We start from the raw sequence: 13,762 nt of genomic DNA on the forward strand, positions 1-13,762 counted from the left end.
ATTATATATATATATATATGTATATATGTATATATGTATATATGTATATATATATATATATATATATAGTCACGGGATGTAAAGGACAGTATAGGGAATATAGTCAATGGAATTGTTACAGCTATATGCGATGTCAGAGGGGTAGTAGATGGGGGGGTTATCACTTTGTGAGGGGTGTAAATGTCTAACTATTACAGTGTTCTGTACACCTGAAACTAATTAAAAAAAAAAGAAAGCAATACTCTTTAATGTCTAATATAGGATTACTAAACAAGAAAAACAAGTTATTGAACTGTACGGATTGTATGATCCCATTTGTATGTATTTTATTCAATACTATAGAAAATATTATATATGTAGAGGTTCATAAACAGTTCTGTAAGGGAAAATACCATTCTGTCTACTAAAATTATTTGGGGCCAGGTTGGGGTAGATGCTGCCACCTTATATATTTTACATTGTTTAAACGTTTTAAAAGTAATAATGCAAGCTAACAAAAAAATAAAATGAAGTTGAAAACAACAACAAGGGGGATAACTATAATTAAACATACACACACACACACACACACAGTCACGGGATATGGAGTACAGCATAGGGAATATAGACAATGGAATTGTAACAGCTATGTACCATGTCAGAAGGATAGCAGACTGGGGGGGGGGGTATCACTTTGTAAGGGGTGTAGTAGTCTAAGTGTTACATTGTTTTGTACACCTGAAACTAATAAAAAAGCAAAAACAATAAAACAAAAGAAACCATACACACTTAAGAAAATGCCCCTGGGTTAAACTAGCCCAGAATGTTTATTTGTACATTTGGTTTAGAAGATTAATACATTAAAAATACTATCATGTTTAAAAAAAAGAAAGAAAAAAAGATGTGGCATTGTCTGGCAATTCATGGTGACAAAGAAAAGTGGTGACTTCAGAACTGATCAGGAGCCTGAATGACCAGTTAGGCCAACACACACGTTTCCTTTCCTCTACATCATGTGATATCTTCAGCACTTGACTGGCCTGTAACAGAATAAAGAGGATAGCTCTAGTGTCTCCAAACCAGATCACTTCCTATTCAGATAGCTTTCACTGTTCAATAGCACATCAATCTCAGACCTATCCCTGTAGAACACAGTCAGTGGTCCTAGGCTCCAAACAGATTCCTTGAACCCAACTTTCCTCCTGTGTCTCATAAACAGATGCTATATTTACCTCAACTTTGTACGTACATTAGGTTTTAGACTCAAAGAAATTCTTGGGCTTAGAGAAATAGATCTGAAGTGAGTTGAAGTCCTATGAATTTATGAGTTCTCAAAGATGAAGCATTAAACAGGAATGGAAAATACCATACTGCTATACTGGTATGTGTGGTATGAATAAATATCTTGGCATCATTTAATCATCCTGCACATAATACATTTTTACCTTCGAAATCCCAAATATCTGTACTAGGTAAACTGTTTCCATGCTTTGTCAATTTTTAGTGCTGTTATAACTTGGTGTGTCAACTGATGGAATCTATATTATCTATCTATCTGTCTATCTATCTACCTATCATCTATGTATTTACATAGAGAGAGAGAAGGCATAATACACAACATACATACATTCTGTGCATTGCATATATATATATATGTTATATATGTATGTATATATATATATGTTATATATGTATGTATATATATAACATTTTTTTAATCTGGAAATATAGCATATATAATACCTCATGCCAAAACCTTTAAATATTCAATTCTAATATATAATTAATGGTTAAATCTCATTTAAATGTATTATGCATTATTTTGACTTGACCTCTCCTATATTAGAAAGTGTTATTATAAGCTGCTATAACAATGAGAACAAGAATAATAGCAGCTCACATACAATCTAAGTATATTTCTCTTTTACATTAAGTATGACCAGTCGAGGCTAGAAGAACAATTCTGCTTCATGAGATCACTCAGGGACCAGTTTCCTTCTATCTTTTGACTCTGTTATAACCTACAATATATTGCCATCATTCACATGATCTAAATTGGCTCACCAACACATCTACACTCCAATTGTCAGGATGAAAAAAAAAAAAAGTATAGTATAAGTAATTTCATGTTAAGAGGCATGATCCAGAAATTGAACACATCAGTTTTATTCACATACCATTTGCCATTTGCACATCTGGCTATTGAAGTGCACTAGAAAAAACAGTTTCTGTGTCCTCAGCCATGTAGTCAGTCAGCTAAAGCTGGTGTTATGGGTGAGGGAAAAAAGGAGTTGTATTATTTCAATTACAAAGGAGATCACTGATAATGGAGGAGAGTTAGCTAACCCTTCCATTATTTCCTTGGAACATTCAGCGTAATTCTAATTTATCTTACTACTGATTCATCCTAAAACCAGAATTTGTATATTTTATTAAGGCACTAATTATATGCAAATGAAAGGAAAATTTTAAGATGATTACAAGTAAAGGACATTTTGTGTTTTTAACAAAGAAAAAAACCCATGTTGAAATGAAATATTTTGTGTAAACTATGTATACATCTATAATTTATCAATTATCCCTTTAGGCAAAAATTTCAGAAGTGTAATTACTATGACAAAGAGAATGTAATCTTCAGGTATTTGATATCTGTTACCAAAATTTTCTCCAAAAATCTATATGAATTTCTACTCCAATCAAAATGCACTAGGACGTATTTGTTTCAATCTTTATATAAAGAGCTTCATTGAGGTATAATTTATGTACTATAAAAGTCACCCACTGATATTTATATTTCAATGACTTTTAGTGGATTTATGTAGTTGTGGAACCATCACAACAGAAAAACATTTCCATCACCGTAAAAGATTCACTCCTAACCATTTACAGTCAAATCCTTAAATCCACTCCTAATTCCAGGCAAATGCTGCTTTCTGTCTCTCAGAAATTTGTCTTTTTTAGAAATTTTATATAAATGCAATCATCTAACACATAGTCTTTTGTGTCTGTGTTTCTTTCACTATTTTAGAATGTTTTTGGGGTTTATCCATGCCATAGCATGTCTTTGTTGCCTGTTCATTATTATTGCTGAAAAATATGATATTATGATGCATTTTGTTTACTATTTCACTAGTTGATGGAATTTGGATTATTACCTATTTTTTTGCAATTATAAATAATAAATAATTCTGAACATTTTGTGTAAGTCATTGTATGGACATAGATTTTTATAGTTCCTTTCAATCTTGCTAGGACCATTTTCATACATCAGTTTTAAATGTGAGAATATGCACATTCACTTGCAATATAAAAACACAATAATTCCAATATTTATTAGAGTAGTGGAGTGGAGTGCTCCTAGAAAGGGTATTTATTCAAAATGACAGTTCACTTTCCAAAGCCATTTCTATGCTATAATGTTTTTCTGATTTTGTTCTGTTAGGAAGAAGGATGCTCTATTATTTAGATTGAGAAGGGGTGATGTCATCTTTCCTGTATTCTTGGCACACACTACATTATTCAACAGTATATTAGAAAACACTGCATTCTGATTTATACATATGACTTGCATTTTATTTTTATATTTTAAATTTGTACACCCATTCATCAAATATTTCTTGACCACCTACAGTGGTCCAGACACTGTGTTTGGAACTAAGGAAACAGAATAGAACATAGCCCTTGTCTTCATGGATCTTTACAAACTAAGCAGGCAAATGCAATACAATATTATTTATGAAAAAAAGGTAGGTATTATGCATAAAAAAAACTAATTTAGAAAACCAAGATTGAAAAAAAAAATCCTAATTCAACTTTAGGAGGTCTAGGAAGCATTGCCAAATGTCAGAGAAGAAATAGCCAAGCTGAGACCTGAAAAAGGATGGGTTATCTAAGAAATAGGATGAGAAAACCAGCCCAAGGAGGAGAGAAGAATATATGCAAAGGCTTTGAGTCAAGAGAATCTGGTATGTTTGGGGAAATTTAGATAATTCTTATGGCCTAAACACAGCTTTTGAAAGGGCAATAACAACAGAAGGAGCTGGAAAAGCAAACTGGGGCAAGATCATGACAAGACTCATAAACCACATTAAAGACCTATAAGCCCAATTCATTTTTACTGAAGTCACCAGTGTCCTCCTCAATAATTTCTGTTCATATTATCAGGTTATGCTAGAACTTAACTTCCCTAAGGAAACTATTTCTGGGCCTCTAAACCATGAGGGCCCATGATACACAGTTTCACTGTTTCATAACACTCTAAAATTCTTCTTTAGAGTTTAAAAGAGTTAGATTCTATAACTAATAGGTCCGACTTTCCCATTAGAAAGTCCTCTTTAAGGCAGTGTATTGCATGTGTTTAGTTCACCACTATTTTAGTATCATTCCACACAATAACATGCCTAATAAAGACTCTCAACAAATATGTGTTGAGTCAAGAAAAGAAAGGATTTGCTCTTTACTATATAGATACTGAAGATTTTCCAGCAAATTTTTGCTTTGAAAAGCTGTTTTGTGAAAAATGGCCTGAAGAACGAGGGCAGGATTTGTAAGAGGACAAATCAATGTTATGGACTATTTATTCAGAGCCATACAATGTCGTAAGTGCTTCATGTATTTTCACAATTCAGAATTATCACAATTCTGTAAAGAACATTCTAGTACCATCTTCATTTAAGTCAGAAACTGAGGTGTAGATTAGTTAAGAAAATGCTCAAGATCACACAGCATATAAGTGATAGAACCAGGATTCAAACCCTGGAATTCTGATTCTCCAAATTATACTCTTAGTTACTATGTTCCACTGCTGCTAATAAGTCAGTAAGTAGTAAAATTGACCCGAATTAAGAGAACTTTCCTTTGGAGGTAGGGAAGCTAAAAGAAGAAAGTTATAGGCAAAGAGTAAAGCAACAACAATTCTGCACTGATAGAGAACACAGTGGATTTAAGTTTCAAGACACTGCCTTGGGAGCATGTCAAGTGTCACAAGGACTAGAACAAGATCAGTCTAGAAAAGTGAGCAAGCCAAAATGTGTAGGTTCCTTTCTGTAAGACAGGGTCAGAATTTTGGCCTTCATTCCCAAAGCAATGAGAATCAATGAAGGATTTTTAGCAAGACAGTGTAACAATAAAATGTGTAGGTGAAAAGTAGGACCATTTGTGACAACATGGATAGATCTTGAGAATATAATGCTAAGCGAAATAAGTCAGACAGAAAAAGCAGAGAACCATATGATTTCACTGACATGTGGTATATAAACTAAAAACAACAAAAGAACAAGACAAACAAATGAGAAACAAAAACTCATAGACACAGACAATAGTTTAGTGGTTACCAGAGGGTAAGGGGGGAGGAGAGTGGTAGATGAGGGTAAAGGGGATCAAATATATGGTGATGGAAGGAGAACTGACTCTGGGTGGTGAACACACAATGGGATTTATAGATGGTGTAATACAGATTTGTACACCTGAAATCTGTGTAACTTTACTAACAGTTGTCACCCCCAATAAACTTTAATTAAAAAAAAAAAACAGAAAAAGAACACTGTGAGTGAAAATTTGGTGAATGGATTTGGGGAGAGTGGGTGGAAATTGGCACTAGACATATGCAGAGCAGTTAGGAAGTTATTCCAACTATCTAGGCAAAGATGCTGCTATCTGGGACAGTAACAATGGTGGCATAGATAGAAAGAAGTGGATATATCTGAAAATATTTAGAGGAAAAATTTAGATACCAAAGGCAATGGACAGTTTACTCTGATGAGCAGGAAAAGATGTATTTGGATAACAAGTAATGCATATCTCAGAAAAAAAGAACTATTTCTAGTTTTTTTCTAAAAGAAAGGGGGGAAGGTTTGATACAGAATCAAGTAAGTAAGAATGTTACAACAGAAAATTGAAGGAATTTTGTTGGATTTTATTTACTCTATGAAGCAAGAGGTCATTTACGGAGAGTAAAGCACAGGTGAGGTTCATTGTAAATCACAAGTGAAGAACAAGAGTACAATTGTCTCACAGCATATTGTTTATCACATACATAACCTATTTTATGATGATGAGGTAAGAAAATATATCCCAAAGGATAATCCATTCTATATGCCCTTCTTGGAGGAACATTCAGTATCATAAATATGCCAATTCTTATACTAAACTTCAATTAATAAAGTCACAATACAAATGCCAAAAGGACTTTGATTTTAGATCCAGAAAAAAAAAGGATCTAAATTCATATGGAAAAATAAAGATGCCAAAATAGGAGAAAACATTGTATTGGATTTAAAATATATTATAAAGCAATAGTAAAGCATGAATAGAGTAAAATAGAACAAAAAGTTCAGAAGAGGTTACATGTATGTATATATAAATCAATATTAATATATATGTGTAAATTTAATATATATTTAAGAGCTATTTTGCAAGTAAATGGTGAAAATTGATTTTTCAATAAATGGTTTCATAATATATACATGATCAATGGTCATCATTTTGGAAAATAAATGTATTGAATCACCATTCCTGAAATAAATTAAAAATGAATGACAAATATAAATGTATACAAAAATTATATGTGAACTAAAAATTATTTTAAATTAGAAATATATTGGAGACTAGATGATTTTTTAATGATGATATAAACCCGAAAACCATGAAAGTTTAATGGATTTGACTATGTAATACTAAAATTATCTAAATGGCAAAATAAAACAAGAAAAAGAAAAAAAAATCTTTACACATTTGAGATGAAGGCTAATTTTCTTAATATACAAAAAGCTACATGAAAATATTACCTCCAAAAAATAATAAACACTAGAAAAAACAGATAAACAACATTGAAGTTTCACTTAAAAATATATAAATAATCCTTAAATATATGAAAAGGTACATAATGTGACTCAAAATTACAATTATGTTTTTTCCTACTAGACTGTGTTGAAAATTATGTGGGAAGGTGGAAACATTATCTATTATTGTTGGAAATGTAAGTTAATATTACTTCAATACAGAGAAATTTGGCAATGTCAAAATTTTAAATGTACCTATGCTATTCTTAGGTTTAATTTTAAAAGTATATTTTTATATTAGAATACACATATACACACATAAAATATGTTCATTGTGGCATCTTGTAACTTTTTTTTGTAGTAAATCATTGGGAACAAACTAATTGTTCATCATCAGATGACTGGCTAAATAAATTATAATTGCAAATGGAATACTAAAAAGCTACTTTAAAACTGAGACAGATACACAAAAAGCTTCAAGTACCTCTTAAGGGAAAATTGTCTTACGTCTAGCATCTATCTGTCCATCCATCCATCCATCTTTATTTATTCTTTAAAAACTCTGCTCATCGGATTTTGAGTTGTAAAAGGCCCACAATAAATTTGGAGGTTTGGATATCTGATCTCGTTTATATGATTTTAATTAGCCACTGACTCCAGCTTAAATATTTGTTAGTTTCCTAACCTCTTGTTAGATTGCTACCATTAAACATGCTCTGACTGTTGTATTGATATAATGATAATATGGGCTGATTGAATTGTTTTCCAGGACATTTATTTTAAGATGTAAAGGTTAATGTCCAGTTGCCTCTCAGATAAAATTTCTCTCTAAAATTAAAATCAGCATATGCCCCCACATAAATCAGAAGAGGTTTTGTTTTAGTCAAATGAGACTCGGAATTGAGGGACAGAATTTTTATTTTTTTCCAATGATAATAATTAGCAACAAGTAAATTAATATTTAAAAGAGATACTTGAATAAATCAAAATATTTAACAAATGGGACTATGAATTAGATCACTTCACTGTTGCAAACATTTGGCAAATAAAAGAAATTAAATAGACACTAAGTAATAAATGAAAGATCAACTTTGAGTTGTTTCAATCTAATATGTACTACTCTTTCATTTGAGCTTTTAAGTTAATAAAATGGAACTTAAATCGCATTAAATCATACACTAATCAGTTTGTTGTTTTCAGATTTGTTACTATTCCACTTTACTCATTCATGGTCTGCCACAAATGCAGTATCAATGATTTCATGCATGGCATTTGTGCTAATTCAAAATAAGAGAGAATAGCTTCAAAGCATATTAGTACTCAATTAATCTTATATTTTAAAAGCTATTTTTATAGATGTTTGAAGAAATAGCACATGTGCTGGATTTAATTGTACATGTCTTATTTGGAGAGCTAGAAATGCACAACTGTCCCTCGTGAGTTTCTAGGGAAATTCTTGTCCAAACAGATAAAGCTCAGTCAGATTTCCTGCCTGTTCTCTTTCAAAATGGAACTATATGGTGCTATATCTTCCATTGAAGCAGCTTGCCTTAATTCCCCTACTAAACCCTTTGAACATCTGACTTACATTTCAATATCTATATTCACTGTTTAGATAGAAATTTAATATTAAAGTAGTTTCTGATTAGTAAAAAGCATGTACATTTTAATCTTTCATCATCACATAAACTTCCTGAATAAAAATTAAGATGTAAGTAAATAAACTGCTATTTTCAGAATTGTTCAATTTGTGAACAAAATATTGAGGTGTTATTCTGTAAATGATTACTTTTAAAGTAACGAAGTAGGTGTTCATTTATACATTTTAAAACAGTGTTCATAAAGGTATGATCCCAGGGTTCTTATGAATTAATGTACATGAAAGTGTTTCATCTAATATATGCTATATTACTATTGCAGTGCTTTCAAGATTTTAATTAAGCACTGTCCATATTTTATCAAATGTATTTTCTGCATTTTTTTCTACAAATAAAAAAAAGCAAAAAAACCAATTAAGTACGTAGAAATGAAGAGGGAAAAAAATCTTAAAATAGCATCATATATATTTTTAAATGATGCCCTACTTCCAAGCTGCACTGAAACAGCTCTTAGTGAAGTCAACAGTGATCTCAATTTTGCTAAATCTCATAGTACACATTTTACTTGAATTTTCATCACCATCAACACTATGGAACAATTCTTAAAAGACATTCTTCTCTTGGCTTTTGTTATGCAATAATTTTTTATTATGAAATACTCCCCCGATTTTACTTATGCATCCCGTCTTTATAGCTCCTTCGATATCTGCTTCGTATTTGGTCTGTATAATAAACATTAATATTCTTCAAGTTTTGGCCTTAAAGCCTCTCTATTTCTCATGCCATTCTTTCTCCCTCCACCATCTCATTCATGCACATGACTTATCCCAGATACAGATAATTCACAAATACACATCGAATTTCAGACCTCTACTGTGAAGTCCAGACTTTTCTATCTAATTAGCATCTTGCATCTGCCCTTTAATGTCTCAGAGGTGATTTAAAGTCAACATGCCCAAAAGTGAACTTACAGTCTTCATTCAAAGCACTGGCTCTCTGTCAATGTTCCTTATCTCAGTGAAAGTCATTGCCATCTATCCAGACATTCAATCAGAAACCTGGGAGCCAAGCTTGACACCTCCCTCTACTTCATTCCCTACATCCAATTTATTACCAAGCCCTGTCAATTTCACTTGAGATATATATATATATATATATATATATATATATATATATATATATATCTTAAATCTAAAGCATTGGCAGTGATGCTTTCAGAACAGAAAATAAACAACAGTCTGGACTTAACTCTCTCAAGAACAATTAATGCATTATGAGAGATCCAAGAGAACTAAAGTTGCCAGGCTATTAAATGGGCTGTTTAATACTGAGGCTCCTCATACATATGAAATCCTTAATAGTTTACCAATTTTGGACCACAGTGCCTTCATATATAAATATATATGTTTTTTAATTCAAAACTTTTTATTTTAGTACAGGCTAGGTTGTGATTGGCCAAGCAACTCTAAATCTCTTTATCATTTTGGCTCAAAATGATCAAGTTGTTTGTTTGTTTTTTCCAATTTCTGCTATATGTCCATTGTAGGTGGCCAATGAGTCTATCGTGTATCATTCATATCCTAGAGGAAGGCAGATGAAGCAGCCGTGATTGGATATGACATCAGAAAGAAAGTAAACTCTGAATCAACATCAAAAAACAACTTTGTATCAGCCATCAAATATTCTGGTCCAGAAGTAACACACATCACTCCTGCTCACAACTCATGTGCCAGAACTACTCACATGTTCATCCCCCTCATAAAAGGGCCAGGAAACATGTCCCTTGTAAGCTAAGGGCAGGAAATATTTGCTGAACAGCACTAATGACTTTTTGTTACCCAAAAATGATTGCTATTTTAAAACACGATTTAATAATCAAAAGTTGAAAATTTACATTATTTGGATGTACACACTATGAGCTAATCCTACTGATAATCAAATGATTTTTATACCTGGAATATTGTAAATGAAAACTGATAATTAACCACAATTTCAATTAAATTATAGTTCTAATTATACTTCTGTTTTCTTAGCTCTTCAAATCCTAAACCTTCAATCAATTACCAACTCAAAAACATTTAGACATATACTTATAGTTACTTGAGTCCTCAATTACCATGGCCCACTGCTTGGGGAAGACATCGTGAAAAGCAAAGCTTATCCAAAAAGAGACACATCTTCCTTGGGCTCTGATCACTAATTCTCTCCTTCAGAACAGCATGTCCTACTGCTTTGGGACCAAGGTCCAATGAAATGTCCTTAGTTCTCACCAGTTTCTGTTAGAATATTCTCACTTTGCAGGTGTAAGAAGGACACAACAGAAGCTTTGAGGTACTCATGGAGTTCTCTAGTTCTAACTGTCTGCTTTTAATACACTCTGTTTTGCTTTTGTTTCATTGGAAGATTCATTTGCCCTTTTAGTTAGTAGCTAGAATCTGAAGAATTGTATTTCCTCAGTGAAATGTTATTTTCATAAAAATCCAATAAGTCTGAAAGAAGAAATGATGCATAGAATTTCAGAGTAGTTTAGCTTTAGTCAAATTTCCCATCTACTTCTCAGGGTAACAAGGAGGAGCTAAGTATATACTGCTGATGGCAAACTTTTTTAGTGAGACTATGGTTGCAGTTATCTGTACCTTCATTCCCAAACTGTGTAAGAAAAAGTTTCCTGTCCATTCAACATCAAGGACCCTTCTCCCCAGACATGTTTAAGTTTCCTGACAAGATTTTCAATGCTGTCTTTAAGTGGAACATTGAGTAACTGCAATTCCATTACCAGAGTACGGTATGCCTGATTGGCCAAGGCTACAGAAACTTTAGTTAAATTCTTCACCAGGGAAAAGAAGCTCTCTTATCCCTTCCTTATAGCTGTAGCTAAATCATGTAATATGACTTGGCAAGTGTAGATGACATCTCATTATAGTATTTCTGGGTTGCAAGTCCCAAAAGAAACTGACATAAGCCCATTATGTCAATCTGAAAAAGTGCCTTATATATAGCTTTCTTTTTAATGGAAGGACCTAATTGTAATTTAAAGTGCAAAATAATAGTTGTCCAACCTTATGAACAATATTATGTCTAGCCTTATAAGCAGCACTCACCTACTTTCCAAAGCTTGTTACCGATTACTGAGGTCATAAGAAGCTTTTATAAAACAAAACTGGGTGTATTTCTTTTGGAGTTGCACATCTTCAAGATTTTTTATACACATAGCTACTAAGTTTTGATGGATAATCCTAAGAGAAAAGGTAAGATTTCCTCCAGGGAATATTGCAAAATAATATATTTTGGAAAGCAAAATGGTAGCCGGAAGTAATGAGTTAACAGCTAATATGTAAGTATGCAGTCCATTACCAATAATTAATCACTAACTAATATATACTTTATATACAGTATTTGTGTTCTTGCCCTCTTCCTGCTTTTCACATGTTTAAAAAAAAATGCTTAGACGTTAATTAACAAAGGGAGTTTGCTCTAAAATAATGATAGCAGGCAGAGAAAAATATCAGTCTTCTCTTTTGTGTGTTAGTTACTAATCAATCTAGTATTTGCTATTGATCTTTCAAAGAAAGCTGTAATTGTTATTTAGTTTTTGTAGGTCATCATAATGGCTCTTATTTGAAAAATTTCACCTCTTACTCTGATAAAATGTTAAAAGGCAGAGAAGGGGAAATCATATACTTGAAATCTCAGTGTCCCTGGTTGTGTTTATAAAATATTACAACTATGAAAATTCTGATTACTGATCAAAATTCAGATTCTGGAGCATTCTTGTTATAATTCACTGTTTTTCTCTGTCTAATTGGAGGATACAGGCAGAGTGATTTGTGCCTTTAGGCAAAATTCTCCTTAGGCCCACTGTTTCTGTTTCCATTTGCAGTGGTTTAGTGCACTGCCCCGGTTTCTGATTTCGTAAAGATTGACAACCTTAGACTGAAATTCATCTTTTCTGGGCCTCTGACAGCACTGTGTAAACCTACTGTGCCATATAAATAGTACGCAGGAGCCTTGCATGAGAAACTTTCCTGTGAAGCATATTCTATCCACCTCCCCAAACTCTGAAAGCTCTCACAGCTGCTGGAATCACAGACAGCCTTGAATGAGCCTCGCAGGTACCGTATGTGATATAAAAACAAATTACTATTGATTTTTTTCCTGAGAAAAATACTGCCAGCTACACAATTTGAGAATATTTACAAAATCAAATTGCAGAGCTGGATGTAATGTTGAAAGGTCATCAAGCCTTCAAGGAATATTTTACCATTAAGGGGTCCTTTACATGTTTCTTTACATTTGGGACATTGCTTAGAACAGGGCAATTATTACTGAAGTTCTCTACAAACATAGCTCTATCATTTAGTAACAATGATAGCAATGGTAGAACTTAAAACACTGATTCTAATGTGGTACTTACTATGTTCAGGTAACTTGCAGATATGACAGAAGGAAATGGAAAGCTGAAGTGATAAAAGAGGTCAAAAGAGACATATACCTATTAGGAAAGAAATATTAATTATTTGGGGTTTACATACTGCCCTCCACCCAAAACAGTTAAGTGGGGACTTCAATCCTGCCTATAAAAATGTTACCTAATGGTGTTTTCCACTTGTACTGCAATGAATCTTTTAGCAAAAGCAGGTTTATTGCCTGAGTTATCGCAATAATTGCCTGAACACTGTAATTTGTCTGTGGAACACAAGCCAGCACAAGGAAATAAACCTAAAGTGATCATTAGGCATGAGGGTCCTCGCCCTTCCTGGAAGCACGGAGGCTCGGTGCCTGCTGCGAACAAAGGAACGTGAGGACTAACAATCTTTATTGAAGAGGATCCACCCTACTCTTTGGAGATGACTAAGTATAATCGTGTCCAACGGCAGAAAGATAAACAAAGGGCTTTGAGTTTACTTCTAGCTTCATTCTTTCATGGATTCACTTCATTTATTCACTTACTCATTTAACAGTTTATTGGCCTGCACCTAGCATGTTAGGTTCTGTACAAGGCAATAATGATATGCAGAGAAAACATATAGATCCTGTCTTCAAGGCATTTCCAGGAACTTAAGTAAGGAGCTGAGAAGATAAAACATAGAAAGATTCACTCAAAACCATGGACCATTTTTGAGCAAAGACAAGACTATGTGTTCAGAACGCAGCATAACCATAATCAAAGGGTTAAGTACAACAGGATAGACTGTAGTCTAGTGAATACCAGAGTTTCGGTTTATTTCCCTGCCTACCACTGACCTCTGCCCCTTCTGATTGCAAGTAACAGTATACAAATAATTTAGGAATTGAAAGAGTAAATAGTTCAAGAGTGACTTTCTGAAAAAATTCTCCCTCTCAAATAGAATATCTTTTTATGAGTGCAAAAATATATTTAAACCACAGTCATCTGAAAAAAAAATG

Source organism: Rhinolophus sinicus, linkage group LG03 (genome assembly GCF_036562045.2).
Source record: "Rhinolophus sinicus isolate RSC01 linkage group LG03, ASM3656204v1, whole genome shotgun sequence".
Taxonomy (NCBI): Eukaryota; Metazoa; Chordata; class Mammalia; order Chiroptera; family Rhinolophidae; genus Rhinolophus; species Rhinolophus sinicus.